Source organism: Convolutriloba macropyga, chromosome 4 (assembly GCF_964194025.1).
Source record: "Convolutriloba macropyga chromosome 4, txConMacr16.3, whole genome shotgun sequence".
In the NCBI taxonomy this organism is placed as follows: domain Eukaryota; kingdom Metazoa; phylum Xenacoelomorpha; order Acoela; family Convolutidae; genus Convolutriloba; species Convolutriloba macropyga.
This window is the reverse complement of record NC_134471.1, coordinates 25,472,819-25,491,006: the sequence shown is the minus strand read 5'-3', so window position 1 is coordinate 25,491,006 and position 18,188 is coordinate 25,472,819. Positions and strand designations below refer to the sequence as shown.

Below are 18,188 nucleotides of genomic sequence, written 5' to 3'. Positions count from 1 at the left end.
GATTGGTTGTTGCTGCTAAGGTTCTTTTTTTTCAAGCATAGGTCTCAAACTTGCAGAGACACAAGAAGAGAAAACTTTATCTCTCAAACGGTCATGACGATAATTTTTATCTCCTCGTCCTCCACATGTTAGAGAATGGTCCCCGTATATATCGATAAAACCATTGTTACAGTAGGGACAATTTCGGGGAGCATCATATATAGGGATACCCAGTCTATACTTGACGCACTTCCGCTTCCAGGTGCAGTCCCGGTGCGGAAATAGGAGGCGTGGTTAACCAAGCACCTGCATTAGGAGCAAGAAGAGACTGCAACCGAGCTCTTACTCGCACATTTTTTGCCTGTAATAGAAGGTCATTGAGCGACTTTTGATCAAACTTTTCCTGAATTTTGTGCTGAATTCTCCTATCTACATCTTGCAATCCAACCAGGCAAATTGTGTTATCTTCGTTTTCCAGAATGGGTTTCATCCCAATAAGAGCTTTCACTGTAGACGAAACGGACTCCGCTGAACTAATAAAAGCAGCTAGATGGTGATCACTTGAGCATTTTGAACCCAATCCACCCAACTTGACATACATTTTGAGGTCCTTACGTTGAAGCCCAAGTCTTTGCCTTCACTTTCCAAAATATCTAAGCTATGCAAGAGTTCGGCTTCAGTTCCCGCCAGAATGCCGTCGTCAAGATACCAAGAGTTATTTAAGAGCATGGGGACTTCCTGCTTAATCTTGTTAATGACAGGCTTGAGAGCTAAGGAAAACAAAAGTGGGCCCCAGAGGATTACCCTGTTGCACCCGACTTTCAATCTTTATAGCTTGCCTGTTGTAGAACAGTGAACTGTGTTTTGCGTAGCACGAGCTAACAAACGTATTTATACATAGTATTCGTTTCAGGCATTCTGATAAAACTCCCTGTCGTTTGATGGAATTGAAAGCGTTTTTAAAATAAATCTTGAGGACTCCTAAGCCTTGTTTCTTTCTACACTCTTCATATAATAGTTTTGTGGCGTGGATAATAGATTCTGCGCCTCCCCTTATGGCAACTCCAAGTTGATTGGGGGCAGAAACTTTCTAATGCCTCCTCCTTTGCAAAGGAAACAAGACATATAGCCACAATACGGCTGAAAACTTCTCCGACAGCAATGGGTCGTGCACCTGTTTTCCTTTTCTTGAAAGCTGTTAGAGAGGCGTTGCAGAAAGTTGGGCCAACGTCATTTGGGAAACCACTAGCTGAACAGAAGATGATTAGTTTGGTATTTTTGCATTGCGATTCTGGACTGCTCAGGGTTATTGCCACGAATGACGTTTGATAGATGCTCAGGATACATCATGCTTGGACCGGCTGCAGCACTTTTGGGGAAGGAAGATAACATGTCACTGACAACTTCCTCTGTTCCTCTGAGAATTGATATGCCAAGCACAGCTCATCAGTAACCGGTAGAATCGGCTCTTTTTCTTTAAGATGTAGAGAACAAAGATCTTCGTAGGTTTTCTCATTGGAATGTGCAAGTCCGTCTGAGTTTAAAAGTTTTGCAGCTTTTCCAACAAGGCCTTGATGACATATTGTCTTCGCACTTTCCAACATTTTATTTTCGTTTTGACTCGATGTTTCTCTGGCTTTTTTAGCTGCTTTGGACAGAATAGCTTTGTTCCACAGAGTCCCTCCTTCACCATTTGCCCATCGAGAAGTGCGCTCATTGATAATTTTTTTGTTGTGGAACTTGTATTTTCCACCTCCACGTGAAGCTGGGCGCAGGATACATTTGGAAGAGGTCAGAAGGTTTTTCCAGTTTTCGTTATTTGTGGGATTTGTATGACATTTTGCCCGAATCCCTGTTATAGATTTTGACCATCGCAGTCGAGTTTTAAAAGGAACGTGTCTAATTGTGGGTCCAAGGGTTCTGAAATTAATTTCTTTGTCTGTTAGTGTGTTGTTTGTCAGATCGGGGGGAGCAATATCTGAAGGCTGATTAGGGTCACTGACTAGTTTGTCGATTTCCTCTTGGGCCACAATCGTTAGATTTCTTGACTTTGTGCTGTATAGTTTTGAGAGTTTTGCTCCAAAACTATGATAAACCCAAATCAACTTGGAATCGAATACTTCGTCGTCCTTGGAGTTGTATCCCAAATAATGAATTTTGGTTTTGGAGCCTATGTGTTCAACAACTTTGCTGCGATAAAGTTTTCCGTTTTTGTCAGGGAAAAAGACAGTTGTGCCTACTGGAATACGGCACTGGGGATTGAATTCATTTTCTCCAATCTGACCCGACACATAAGGATTTGATGGGGAAACACATAAATCATTCTGGCTGTTTTTGGTTATGTTGACGTAGTTCTGTGTAATTTTTTTGGCTGTCCCCCTACGAAGCAGATGTCGTAGCTTGCGTGCTTAGGCCCATTTTCCTTACGTTGAAGCCCAGGCCTTTGCCTTCACTTTCCAAAATATCTAAGCTATGCAAGAGTTCGGCTTCAGTTCCCGCCAGAATGCCGTCGTCAAGATACCAAGAGTTATTTAAGAGCATGGGACTTCCTGCTTAATCTTGTTAATGATAGGCTTGAGAGCTAAGGAAAACAAAAGTGGGCCCCAGAGGATTACCCTGTTGCACCCCGCTTTCAATCTTTATAGCTTGCCTCTTGTAGAACAGTGAACTGTGTTTTGCGTAGCACGAGCTTACAAACGTATATATACATAGTATTCGTTTCAGGCATTCTGATAAAATTCCCTGTCGTTTGATGGAATTGAAAGCGTTTTTAAAATATATCTTGAGGACTCCTAAGCCTTCTTTCTTTCTACACTCTTCATATAGTAGTTTTGTGGCGTGGATAATAGATTCTGCGCCTCCCCTTATGGCAACTCCAAGTTGATTGGGGGCAGAAACTATCTAATGCCTCCTCCTTTGCAAAGGAAACAAGACCTTTAGCCACAATACGGCTGAAAACTTCTCCGACAGCAATGGGTCGTGCACCTGTTTTCCTTTTCTTGAAAGCTGTTAGAGAGGCGTTGCAGAAAGTTGGGCCAACGTCATTTGGGAAACCACTAGCTGAACAGAAGATGATTAGGTTGGTATTTTTGCATTGCGATTCTGGACTGCTCAGGGTTATTGCCACGAATGACGTTTGATTGATGCTCAGGATACATCATGCTTGGACCGGCTGCAGCACTTTTGGGGAAGGAAGATAACATGTCACTGACAACTTCCTCTGTTCCTCTGAGAATTGATATGCCAAGCACAGCTCATCAGTAACCGGTAGAATCGGCTCTTTTTCTTTAAGATGTAGAGAACAAAGATCTTCGTAGGTTTTCTCATTGGAATGTGCAAGTCCGTCTGAGTTTAAAAGTTTTGCAGCTTTTCCAAAAAGGCCTTGATGACATATTGTCTTCGCACTTTCCAACATTTTATTTTCGTTTTGACTCGATGTTTCTCTGGCTTTTTTAGCTGCTTTGGACAGAATAGCTTCGTTCCACAGAGTCCCTCCTTTACCATTTGCCCATCGAGAAGTGCGCTCATTGATAGTTTTTTGTGTGCTTAGGCCCATTTTCCTCATGAACTTTTTAGGTTGCTTAATTTAAATTGTTGTGGAAAAGCGACAAGAAAGAAAGAAATATCTAATCGGACTCGAAATTGAAATAATCTAAGGAAATTTCTGCACTCATAAACGACGTTGAAAAAGAAAACCTTGAGAAATTTGAGGAATCTGATGGTTTTTGCTCTTTTTGCTGGTGCTTTTTGTTATAGTTTGTTATAGATTATAAATGATAATGGTTTTTGTATAATAGAAACCGATAATTCACCTTTTTTTCACTAAGACCGGACATGAGGGAGGAGTATATTTTGATCACACCCTAAAGTCGTCGATGAGATTTTCTGTTCACTCCCCCAGCTCCCCCAATAAGACTTGCAGAAACACTCCAGTCCAAAAATCACCTTCAACGTTGAAAAAACAGGACGCAAAAACAGGTAATTTTTATAGCTTCAATCAAAGTTAGCTTGATATTAGTTGTTACTTAGTTTAAGTTATTTCATTTTTTTTAACGGTAATTCGATATAATTGGAGTAATGGCTCTAAATTTTTGTCTGTATAGTTTGATGCTTGCCAATTTTTAATTGCTCTCGAACGAAGTTTGGAGCAATCATTGTAAACGTGTTGGTCGTTTTATGCAAATTTTTTGCTTCACCATATTTGCGCTTTTGTTCTAGAACTCTCTGTGACCTCTCACGTGACTTTTTTTTGCTGTTTTTTTTCAGATTGAGTGATTTCATTTGCTCTCACTCCGAAAAGATGGATACTGCTAATATAAAAGGTGGATGATAATTGATTCTCGGAGCAGTTGCAGCTTTTTGGTTAAGGAAGCTGACTTCTATCCGAGAGGTGTCGGGCTCGAATTACTATGAGTTCCGAGTTTTTGGACTCATAAAAAAATTTAACTGCCCCCGCGTGTCATTCGAGAGCAATTTATGCAAAGTTATTCGGCTTATGTTCAATAAAAAGCATTTCATTAAAAATTTCAATAGTTTCATTTTTCGTAAGGATTAGGTACATATTTACATTTAAGGTACTTTTTAAGTTATGGTACATAATTATTTTTTTTGGTTTTACTATAAATTGACTTGAGTTGCCTTTATTGTTCTTTCCACCATTGAAATTAAACTCATTTTCCATCTTCTGTTTTTTTTTTAGATCTCCAGGTTAAAATTTTGCTTACTATTGGCTCACTTTGAGGAAATTTTGCTTTTTTCTCAAGTTTGTTTCTAGCCTGAGATATCTTTTTTTCGTATTGGAACAAAATATGGGAAATAGAAAGGTAAATTTGATGTAAAGTTAAGAATTTAAAACACCAGTTTCTTTTTCTTAACGTTACCTTAAATTGAGTTTCCTCCAACTGATTACGAATGATCAGATTTCAAAAAATATATCTTTCTTGCATGGTTGGTATAAGAATATATATATATATATATATATATATATATATATATATATAAATATATATATATATATTTATATATATATATATATATATATATATATATATATATATATATATATATCTATATTATTGTAATTGCAAGATAATGGAACAAGTGCCCTTCATATCAAACCAAAAATCTCATCTTTAAAATCAAAAGGAAAACAGTCTTTCAAATTCCCTGAGGGAAAAAAATTCTTCTTATAATAGAAAAATCTCTACTCGAATTTTTTTGAGCTTTTTATCCAGCTTGAATGATGTCGTTTTTTTTTCATGGAGAGCTAAACTTTTTTTTGATAATGTTTCATTAGAAATTCGTTGAGACAACTGCAAAAAATTTACCTTTTTTGAATTTCTTTCCGCAAAATTGGCTGGTTACAATTACAGTTAAAAGTGTGTTTTAAAAAAAATCAGTTTTTTGCGAACTTCTTTCACCTAAAGTTAGCCCTTCATCTTTACAGTTTAAATTGTACGTGTCTGTTAATAAATAAGAACTTCTGATGAAGTTTAACTCTATTTCACCAATTCATAAAATCGTTTGCACCCGTTTTTTGCTGGTTAAGCCAATTTCATAAGGGAGAAAAAATCAGAAACAATTCAATAAAATCTGTTGTCCCTGGGTAAGCAAACATATCTAATTTTTAAAATTTAGCTGCCATTGAATAGCATTATTGAAACAACACAAAAACCTTTTTCAATATTTTAAAGATTAATGGTGTGACGATAAGGCTGAGCAACTTTTCTAAAATTGTCAGCACGGATACCATTATCATACAAGTAGTGAAAAAAGGGGGGTCTACCGCACAGTTTTAGGATCCCTCCCATCCAGTCTCGAACCTAAGTCAAAATTACACTTCAAAAACTCTAGATTAATGCCTAAACCACTGCACTACCAGAACTAACTGCTGTAAGGTTCAAACGGAATATAATTCGTAACTGTTACGGTTGTTAACACATTATAAAGTGAGTATTTCAACTGAAAATAAGGTCATAAAATAAAGTCAACTTGGTTCAGTTGGTTAACCTCGCTCGCAATCCCAACTGAATCAGGTTGACTTTTCGAAGCACCATAGTTTCCACCAGATTTCAACTAAAAACTGAGAAAATTCCACTGAGACGGAGCAGGTCTTGGAATTTTCCCATTATCTTTCTTTCGATAATTTTTTTTATCAAAAGCAAATAAAACCCGCCTATAAAACAGGCCTTTTTCTTACAATAGCAACACAACAAAAATGTTGAGCAACCCACAGAGTAGTTTTCGATTCATTATATACAGTGCCCAAAATCTACTACCTGCTCAGCAAACTGTTGAGTCCCTATCGGTCATGAGACGTAAAACAGAACATGCCCAGTCAACCTTGACCGCTCAGCGACAACCGAAAGGCCTAGCTCATTGGATTGACCAATTCACCGATTGGCAGTTTGCAGTCGTCAACCATGAGCCCAACAAAATTGAACCAAGTGCATCCTTCAGATGGTGTGATGACATCTCCACGGAGCACTAGCACATCATTGTCCATTCAAACGATAATCCTAAACACATGGAGAAAACTATCAAGTCCTTTATTCGACATGAAAGCAAAGTACTCAACGAAATCAGAGCACGAGTGTTTGTGCCCCAAAGCGCCTTTCAGACATTTAATCAACAGTTCTTGCGATTCAACGTATCGGAGATTTCAAGACGAGGAGACATCTTCGAAGAGTTCATACGAAACACTGATTCTTTAGTTGAAGACATACCAAAGCGAAGCCAGCAAATGGACTTGGTGTGGGAAATTGAGAGATCTAGTCCAGCTCGCAGAACCGAAATCAATACATTAACCGAGTACCAGAAGCGACTAATTGCAAAAATTGAAAGTCTCGAGAGCACTGACTCCCCATTCAAGGACACCATTGAGGCATTTGTAGACATTCTGGCAGCCGGTTGGGGATCATTATACCGAACTGATCATTCAATGTTTATTGAAGTCCATTGTGGACTCACAAATGCACAATGTTCATGTTGGGAATGCTGGGATGCAGCAACGGAGGATGAAGAAATTATGGAAAAAACCAATGACTCACCAAAGTAAACAAAAAACATGATAACACGAGATAAGAACTATTAGATAACTTGATCATTATCTATTTCATATCCTTTTAAATCAGTCGCATGTTCCAATCTGCTGACATTAATAAAGTTTTGTGTAATTTCCAGCTTGTCTCTCGAGCGTTTCCACAAAACGAAAAGTCGAAAAATGGTTTTATTGCAGTTTGCATGCTCATAGATCCGAAAGTAGATGTCAATGCAGTTGACAAATTAGCTCCATATGGTGGACTTATAGGCCCGGGAGATAGTGCACTACATGAATACTTGAAAGATTCGAAAGTCCTTCGAGTACATGCAATTTTTCACGACGCCTATGGTTTTATGAAAGAAAAGTACAAAACCGGCCCTGGTTATATGTACATGATTTCAAACTTTCCAAGCCATTTTCTATTGGGTCACATTAGCGGCATTATTCATTGGACCGCTTTCAAAGTGCTCTTGTCAGACACTTTCCAGAAGATGCCATTTTGATATGACAACTTATGATCCAAACCTATTCACTTTGCATATTTCAAAGTTAGCTGCTATTCAAGTTATACAAAACACCAACAGCTCAAGTATTGTATTGAGGAAACAATGTTGGAAAAATTGAATGAAAAATTCATACTATTTCAAACAGAAATAGATTTGACTTTAAATGAGCTGCAATTAATTTCCGAAGCGGCCAATTAGCTCTCTACTTTTTGTCTGCTTCTGAAGAGGCTAACAAGTCAAAGCCACCAAAAGTGCCCGGCCGCAATACAAACTAATAATGGCAGATTCGCCGGACTGTTCGATCGAATTAGCAAACAAAATTTTTTTTGACAAAGAAGATCAGGAACGACCCCCTTGGAAGATTGGATGCAGTGTTGAAAGATCATTGGTATTCTGTATTATACATTTATTTGTGCTCATTGGTTCATTTGTATCATGTATCCTTTATTTATTTGTTTTTAATCATGATAGTGACAACAAACCTCATATCTGGTCTGTCTTGGCCTTTTGCTTGGGCTGTATAATCCCTACACCAAAATGATTAAAAGAATCTCAACCGAGCCACATTTGTTGATGATGGTGGTAGGACCCAGTGGTTCCGGCAAATCAATGTTAGTTGCTGATCTATTAGTTAATGAAAAAATATTTCAACCAAGTTTTGATATAATTTTGTATATATACCAGCATGCATTGGCAGCCATTATATGATGAACTGCGGTCAAAAAGTGATAAAATCACCTTTGTTCAGGGATTGAATTGGAAACAACTTAAGTCCCGCGGAAACACAAAAAGGCAGCTTTTAATTTTTGATGATATTTATAATGAAGCATGCAATCAAGCAGAGTTTCTTAAGCTTGTTGTTTCAGGTAGACATCAAAACCAACACGCCATTATTTTGAAACGCAATTTGTATCAAAAAGGTCAAAATGCAAAAACAATAGAATTAAATGTCACTCAAATGCTGTTGATGAAAAACCCCCGTGACATTGTTCAAATTGATTGCCTAGGGAGGCAGTTGGGTTGCCGTTCTCTCTTACTATCAGCATATAAATCAGCAACCTCAAAACCATTTGGTCACCTATTGATTGATTTAGATCCTCGATGTGATGAGAAGCTGCGTTTATGTTCACAGATCAACAGCGACGTTACCATTTTTTATTGCTCGAGCACACCGCAGAACATAATCAAACTTGATGAATCGTTCGCAACATCTGAGTACTTTAGATCTCTTTATAACTCTTAAACCATTACTGCAAAAATTTTTTCTCCTCCAATGTTCCGAGACGTTTGTTAAATTCATTATTGACTGCGTATTTAACATCATTAAAGGAACAGTTTCTCTAAACCTTGACAACCAAGCAATCAATAAATTTAAAACCTTCGAAAGAATTATTTCCATATTGTGTGACAGACGTGTGAAAATCAACAGCAAGCGGAAACTGCTGTCAACAGACAAAGGGATCAGACTACTAAAAATGATTAACGATCCGATTCAAAAATACTTCAAATCTACAATATGACACAGTCAGCCGCCGACGAATTCATACTAATTTCAGTAGACACTTACAAACAACTTACTACCGCCGCAATTTCCCAACCGTCCGGAGAAGAAAGTACAAAACAAGCAATTCTACAGAACAAAAATCTAGGCGAAAGCGAGACATTAGCTCAATTGAGCATCGCATCAGCATTGAACTCAAAGTCAGTAGATTTGCCGGAATCAGGGAGAGAAGACGAAAAGAAAAAATCGTCCCAAGAAGCTTCGCAATTAACCACAGAACAAGTTGAGTGTGTTATTGATGAGCTAACAAAATCAGGCTTGAGTGGAGGAAAAATTGAACGCAGCAAGACAATAATCGACCTTTTAAATGAGTCAACACTAATAAGCATAGACGGTAACACTGGAAAGCTGCATGGTAACTTCGACGGAAGTGCTTCAACTTCAGACCTAATCGAATTTTTGATAAACCTGCAGCTTCCGACGAAAAAAATATCCTCGGAAGATCTCCATATTTTTAAGGAACTGAAAATAGGTAGTCACCTTGTCGGAAACAAGAGCGCAAAACAAGCGGCCTCGTGCGCACCCCAACAACATTCTAGCACCAGAGGTCAGCAGCTCGCATGGCTTTCGATGTTTTAAATAACTTCAAAAAAACCTTTGCCCATACAACTATTGTAAGGTTTCTGCTTTTAAAGGCCGGAATTGAAAGGCACCCAGGACCTTCCAAAAAGAAAGTAAAATGCGGATCATGTAAAAAGTTTCTTGGAAAAAGTACAAGATTAAGGCCTCTATTCTATTGCACAATATGTGGTTTGTACACTTTCAATGCAGCGGACTTGCAAATGCCTCTGAATATGATAAAAACACATTCACTTGCACTAAATCCAAAAGTGAGAGAATAGTATCGTCGGCGCTTACAGAAAACGCCGACTATAGAAAAGCTCAGAAATTTTACACACGTATTGGGTTTCCCAGTTCATACGGCAGCGTTGATCGCTTGGCCAAGGAGACAGGCATCCGAAGGTCAACAGTTGAAAACTACCTTGCAACAAATTCCACTTTTACAAAACTTAAACAAGCCAGGCAGCGCTTTCTGCGTCTCAAAGTGCAGTCATACAGAATAAACGAAATCTGGTCTATAGATCTAGCAGATATGCAGTCAATTGCCAGCGAAAATAAAAACGTTAGATATTTGCTTGTAGCTGTGGACACATTGAGTCGCTATCTGAGAGTTGAACACATGAAATATAAAAACGCATCAACTACAAAAAAAGCTTTCCAGAGAATGCTGAAATTAGGAAAGACGAAAATATCTCCTGAAAGGGTATGGGTTGACGACGGAAAAGAATTTCTTGGAGCATTCAGAAACTTTTGTGAAGCAAACAAAATTATTGTTTATCAGACTCACAACGAGAAAAAGAGCACATTTGCAGAGCGAAACATTCGATCTTTAAAGTCTCTTATTTACAAGTTTATGAACGAAAGTCACACCACAAAATACGTTGACCAACTTCCGAATTTTGTTAAAGTTATAAACGGACGTGTGAATCGAGTAACCGGTCTAGCACCGAAGAATGTATTAAATAAACACACCAGTTATCTTGTCTCATGGAACCTAAACGGTAGGCTCCAGAAACCAAAATTTAAAACAGGCGATACAGTACGCATTCGGAGGAAAATTGAGACCTTCCATCGTGGATACAAAATACAGTTTAGCTACGAAGTTTTTCGAATAACAGAAGTTTTAACATTAGATCCCCCTACCTATAGAATTGTATCTAACGACTCAAATGAAGAGATAAGCGGAAGATTTTATGAGTCTGAGCTTGTTAAATTTCTAGAAGAATGAAATTACCTGCAAGCACTTTTACTGTGAACCTTATTTCCAATTCCTCAACTGAAACTTTTCCCAACAATACCCTCGCAACATTTTCGAATCTGCTACCAAGAGTCATAGATCTGAACAAATCGAAAGGTTTGTGGCAAGTTGCCCTATTGGAAATATCATGGCCATCAAATGTCAAAAATGTCACAAGTGGTATTGTTGAAATAAACTGTGCCCAAAACGAAGAGAGTGAAACTGATGAAGAAGAGGAAGATGAGGATGAAGCAGCAAATGCGGGTGAACTCGAAGCTCCAATTGAACCAGCGATAAACAAGGAAGTATTCGTACCAATTTCACGAAGAAAACGAAAACCAATATGGACGACAAGAGCTGATGAGGAGGATCCCCCACCGAAAAAAATTAGCATTCCCCAAGGAATTTATCAATCAGCAGATCAAGTCCTGGAAAAGATATGCGAAAGAGTCTACAATTCCAGAAAACAACAGACATGGCCTATCGAGTGGTCAGTCAGTAGACATAGCCAACTGTTACGTATCCGACCAGCAGCAGAAGCAGCAAAGAGGGATAGAAGCAACGAAAAGAATCAGGATGAGGAAGCCGGCTTCATATTGGCGGATACAAACACAAGCGAGGATGAAAGTGTGAGCAACGATAATGATAAAACAATCAGGTTGGTTTCGTTGGATTTGAAAAACATACTAGGCGTTGAAGACCTCTCGCCAAATTCAACCCCAATATTTCCTGTAGACATCTCTGGAGGACGCCACACATTGTTTGTTTATTGTGATCTGATTCAAGACGAAATTTTAGGCAACACATTTACCTCACTTTTAAGGACAGTCGCTCTCATAGCAAACACAGAAGACGAGGAAAACAGGAAAGGGAGCATCATCAGCTACCGGTCTTTTTCAAACCTGCAATGGAAGACAGTTGTCAAGTCTTCTTTTCAATCAATATCAATTACCCTCAGAGACGAAAAAGGCCAGCTAATGCCATTTTTATCAGTCGGCCGAACATGCTTGACCCTTAAATTCAGACAAGTTCAATGACTACCATTTCTTCACTGTATCTATCAAGTAGCAAAGTCAATCAAATGTTAAACAGTTGAAAATCAAACAGTTGAAAACAATTGAAACATTTGAACTCTTGTTCAATCAGTCAAGCAATCAATCAATCACCCAAATAATCATACATAAAATTATTAACCAGCTCAGCCAATAATTAATTCATTTATCCATTCATTCAATCAATCAAACAGTTAGTCAGTCAGTCAGTCAGTCAGAGCAAGCAATAACATACATCACTTCAGATGGACGCTCACTATGATGCTCAAATTGGTACAGTCGGCGGCGGCGGCAGCCCCCAAGCAGCCCATGGAGGACCAGCTCGTCAATTTGGATCAGGAGCAGCAGGGCTTGGAGCACTTGCGGTACGAGTTGGGAGATGTGCTCTACCATTATTGAAAAAGTATGCTTTACCATTGGCCAAAAAATTGGGAAAACACTTAGTGACAGCAGCAATACCAGAAATTGGACAGGCCATTGCAGGAAAAAAGAAAATTAGAACAGCTGCTAAGGATTCATTGAAAAAGTCAATCTCTGAAAGTCTCGTTGTTGCACAACCGTCCAATAAGCCGGCCGGGGCGGCGCGCCGGGTTAGCGGACCGCAGCGGGGGCGACCGGCGCAAAAAGCGCGACCCGTTCCGCCCGAGCGCGTGGCCCTCCCCCGGTTGGGATTGGTGAAAAAACGTCATGACGGAAAAGCGTTATCAGCACCAGCAGGAACAAAGACCGCTGGCAGCAGAAAACGGAAGAACACAGCTTCAAGCGTCACTTCTACAAAAAAGCCAACGAAACGCAGTCGGTCCGAAATTTTTTCAAAGATCAAATACTATTAGCAAGCTAGATGATAGATAGCGAGCTAGCTAGCTAATCATCAACCAATCAACCAACCAATCAACCAACCAACCAACCAATCAACGAACCAACCAACAATCATAATCAAGATCATCATTAGTTTTATTAGTAGTAATAGTACAGCAAAATGACGATACAGTCCAATTTAAATTTGGAATTCAAAAGCCTGGCAGACGACATAGCAAACCCGGTTACACACACAGCTTTAGATTTTTTCGAAAAACCGAGCGTATTGATCAATTACGAGAGTGGACATGACCAAGAAGTCTTCCCCCAAACCGGACCAAGGGGACCAACACTAGACTTTGTAATCAGTGGTGACCAGAGAAACTGTATTGACATGAATTATATTCATTTAGCCGTTCAAGCAGCAATTTACAAGCCAAATGGACAGGAAAAAATAGACTACAGTGACGGTGAACCTGTTGTTTTTACCAACAACACACTTCACAGCCTGTTCTCTCATATTGAAATTTATCTAAGCGGGATTTTGGTTGCCTACAGTAACAATACATACCATCACCGAGCATTTCTAGAGACAGAGCTAACAACAAACAGTGACAGTAAAGACTCGTGGACTATTTGTCAAGGTTACGAATTCGATTCAGCTATAGCAGACGGAGACAAAGGCAGATGGTTTACGGATAGGTTGAAAAAAACATTAAATAAAAACTACACGACGGATTTATATGGCGCACTGTATGTTGATTTTTTCACATGTGAAAAATTACTCATACCCGAGGTAGAGCTCCGCATTAAACTTTACCGTGCGAGCAACGAGTTCAGCTTAATTGCACAAGACAATAAAATGTACGCAGCAATAATAGAAAAAGCATCTCTTTTTGTAAGAAAAATAACACTGACGGAGTCAGTACGTGTTTCAATTGAGCGCGCACTCACCAAAGCGCCAGCTCGATACCCCTACATTGAATCCCTTTGTAAAAGTTTTATAATTCAGGCAGGGCAAAACTCATTCATTAAGGAATCGATTTTCGGAACAGAACCCATCCGACGTTTGACCCTATGTATGGTCCCTAACGCCCAATTCAGGGGATCATACAGCACAAACCCCTTTGACTACCAAAAATTTGACCTCAAACGTATTGAAATAGTTCGAGGTAACGGGTTGCCAATTGCAGGGACACCAATTGATACAGAAGACAACACTCGTCTGTATTATAACACGATGACAGCATTGGGTTTCAAAAACGGGGGAAACAAAATAAGTCTTGACGGCTTCGAAAACAAATACATGTCCACCTTTGATTTGACCTCTTCGCAGGAAGCATCGAAAAACTTGACCTTGTTCCCCGAACTTACAGGAGCCCCGATTACTTTGAAATTATTATTCTCAAAAGCCCTGCCGGAAGCAGTTGAAATCTTTCTAATCGGAGAGCGCTTCAGTCAAGTTTTCATAGATAGTAGTCGAAATATTGCAAAAAATCAAACACTATTACATGGATAATATCACCATAGAAAGAGTCTGTCAACAATTCAGTAATTTAAAATTCGCCTTTGGAGGAGTGTGGTCAGCTGATAACTTTCCTCGAATTAAACAAAGCGGCAAAATCCGCTTTCAGATAGTCAATACGTCACCAAAAAAACTTCCTGGAACGCATTGGATACTTATTATTTCTTTCCCATTACTTTTCAGAGCAAACGCAAAAAAGCCTGTCCGGTTCACAAACATAGTGATATGGAATAGTCTTGATATATCAATCAGTTATTTTGATCATCTGTACAGACGACTTGCTAACCTCTACTCTGATAGGCACTCTTACGAGGTGCATTCAGTTGTTTCATCGCCGCCCATTCAGTCTAAGTCGTCAAACCTGTGTAGACTCTACTGTATCTATACAGCCCTTGAGTTAATTTCAAACAGTCATCATTTATCTTTGAACATATTTTTCTCAAAGAAGACCAGAATGGAGACTATGAAACAACTGAAAATGAAAATTCTTAAAACTGTGCAAAATGTTGGACGAATGAATGAGATAAATTTGATTCAATTTTTTAATACAAAGCTGAAAACAAGTTATGTGTTTAATATTATTTAGTAATAGAATTTTACAACTGCAAGCTTTTTTGTTGTTTTCTAATGCTATAGAGGCAGACAGAAAGAAAGATTAAACAACCAACTTAATAAATTAGGTTACATTGAGTGACTGATTATTCCTTCCAATCATTTAATCTAAGAGTCGGAGTCTAAGGCCAGAATATTTTGCCGTCTCCTATATTTCGGCAGAGGTTGATCACTATCACTGCTTTCATAATTATTAATATAAGAAATCTTTTTGGGAGTGTTAGTAGTACTACTAGTAGCGAAAATTGTATTTAAATTGGAGCCAAAATCTAGTGCTTCTTCACTGTCAACTTCGCTTTCCGAGGCACTGCATTCTCTGGCCTCATTATCTATGAACGGATTACGAGATAGGTCGTCCAATTCAGAAGCTTCCTCTTCCAGATCACTCAAGTCACTCCAATTAACAACTGGCTCATTGTCGTCAATTTCTCGGTACAAGAAACCTGGATCAGGAGGTGCTGAAACAAGAAAAATTGTGTCAAAATCGATACCTGGAAACACACACAAAAAAAGAAATAACCGAAAGTGTCAGCCGCAGAAGTAGCTGGGCTAATCTGGTTGTTTGGTAAAATTTCAAAAAAAGGAGGTTCGCCTTCGTCTTGCATATCACTTTCACTGCTCTCACTGTCACTGCTCACTAACTCATGCTCCGAAACAACATTTTCATCGACCGGCGGCACTTGCTGTAAACTATAATATCCATGAGGAAGTGTGTTGATACCATTTAACTCAATATATCGCGTGACATCAAAACAACTGAGAGCAATTTTATTCGTTGTCGAAACTTTTATCTGGTGGTTATCGGAATGAATTCTCGTCATTACTGCTCTAGTGCTCTTTCCCGATTCAAGACATTCTAAATACTTGTCGTGATGAAGTGTTTTCTTTACGCACTTTTGCACCCCTTTAGCGCTTTGCTTGGTCCCACTTTGAAATTGAATGCTGTACATTTTTGATCGGAGTACAACACATTCCTGCAAAATTTCTCCGTTCAATTCGTCAGTCATGGTCAGAGCAACCTTTTTGTTAACCGGATCATAAAGTGGGTGTAAAGGCGGGTAATCACTAAGGTCCAATAAGTGTTTGAAACTTTGCATGTCTTCATACAGGTCGTCAGTTTCAATGCGGTACAACAAGGAATCAGTATCTTTGTACGTAACACAAATTTTTTCACCACAACGCGGTTTCATTTCATTATAATGAAAATGATATAAAGTCAACTTAGATAAATCAAGAATTGCGGCACCCACAGGGGTCGGTTTGTCCCATTTAATTTTCGGAATAGAAGAGTATACAGAACACAGGTGCTCATTAATGATTCGAAAAGATTTGAAGGTAGGCTTAGCAGTAAGTTTCTTGGCCTGGAATTCTTCTGAAACGAATTGAATGTTTTTTCTGTTTCGTTTATTTTCCATCGTTTTTCCGAAACACGCATTTGACATCAACTTATAAAAATTCTTTTCGAAAGGTGTAGCTGCTTTTTTTCGCATTTCAGTGTTTTTCCCAAAGTAGGGTGACAGCCAATTCGACTGATTGAACTGAAGTATACGATGAAGCGCAGTAACCTTGAGACCTTGGCTGCAATAAAACTTCAAGATTCTCAATATGACAAATGTAGCCTCGTTTATCAAAAAGAGTCTCAACTAGCTTTGGTACAGGCGCACGATTTCCCGCAAACTTTTTGCTGTACGGTGAGAGCCAATCATCTTTGATGAAAAGTTTTTCTGGCGCAAGAGGAAAATCGTAATGTTTATCATGAATAGCAGGAGGGTAGGTTAGATCAACTTCAACAAAAAGCCAACATTATTGTCAGCTTCATATTTAGAGAACAACTCCTCTACAGAACTACACTCTTACCACTGATAGCCATCCTTCGGTAACTTTTTCATCATAATTCCAGCGTAAAGCGAAGTGACGTCAAAGAATGCACCATATACTGACACTTGGTCAGGGTTATAGGTGCTCAAATATTTATTGTTGGCTTTGAAATGCCGAAGAGCACCAACGCCGTTAAGCTCACCACGAATAGCCTTCTCGCATAAAAGAAGCATATCAATATCATCGACTAAACTTAATTGTACCTCGGTTGTTACCAGCATAGCATCCCAGCTCAAATTTGGAGCACTGTAAAAATACGCGGGATCTAAGCGATACACTGAAATACACACAGTTCGGAACAACTCGAAAACATCAGCCAACAAATAAACATCTATTTGTAAATAAACGTCGTGGTAATCCCCGAAATTGCGGCATTCCAGCAGCTGATACATTTCAACTGCTTGCGAATACATTTCGGGAGTAACGTCAATTTTTCCAGTTAACGTGTTTCTCCACTCTTCACCGTATTCCGGTAGAGCAGCTTGAAATTTTTCTTTTGAATCCAAAAACGAGTAGGGGAAGATGCCCTTGGCTCTAATTTTTTTGAATTCGTTGAAATTAAAATGTTGAAAACGATGGCGAAGAAGCTTCAAGTCAGAATCTTGAAGAGTTTTTGCAAGAGCGTCAAGGCTAGAAGCCATGAAGTTGATACTATCTAGAAATCGAATTTCGTGACGAACTGTTTTCTCAACTCCGGCCTTGTTGATGTAGGAACGGACAGGAACGTGAACTGAAAAAGATATGAACGTCTCTTCGGTCCGGGAGATGGCTGAAAGTTGTTCGTTATCTTCCAACTTCAGGTACTTCACAATATGATGTGCATCATATCGAGAAAGATTATGAAAAAAGACAGGAAGGAAAGATCCGACTGTCACTTTTAAATTACAGGAGTTGTGTGCAACACCAAAGACTTTTCCTGTAACATGACAGTGGTGCACAACTTTTTCTTCGGAACTGTCATGCAGCTCTCCAGAAAAACTTTTATGACAAATACAGCAAGGCTCCATCCAATTCTGTAACATTTCTTGTTTACGAGTTTTTGACATGTTTAAAAATCGAAATCACTGACGTTCCGTGTCGGCCCATCTCACCCACGATCTTAAGGTATTCATTAATACAGCAATGCAGTCATCTCCACGATAAAACTTTTCCATTTTTACATGTCCAAGGCGCACGTCAACGAGAACAACACCGAAGCTGCACGGGTACTGATTTTCGATTAATGTTGTGGAGGCACCACCGCTATTTAAACCACTTTGCATTTGTTCTGCAGCCAAATCAAAATCTTCAGTTTTAACGTCAAAAGCTTCTAAATCAGCATAAACTACGAACGGACATTTATATGTTTTATGCCAGTTCTTGAAAGAAAGCGTTGTTCCTTTAGCAGCCATTTCAATAATCTGCGGTTGTAGAGAAGAACACAAGGACTTGTGAAGT

At 38.9% G+C, this 18,188-nt stretch overlaps 1 protein-coding gene across 1 annotated transcript in view; it reads left to right on the top strand.

Annotated features, from left to right (window-relative positions):
* Positions 1-18,188, top strand: part of LOC142337548 (uncharacterized) — a 73,052-nt gene that overhangs the window by 11,255 nt on the left and 43,609 nt on the right. The gene's annotated exons all lie outside the window — the stretch shown is intronic.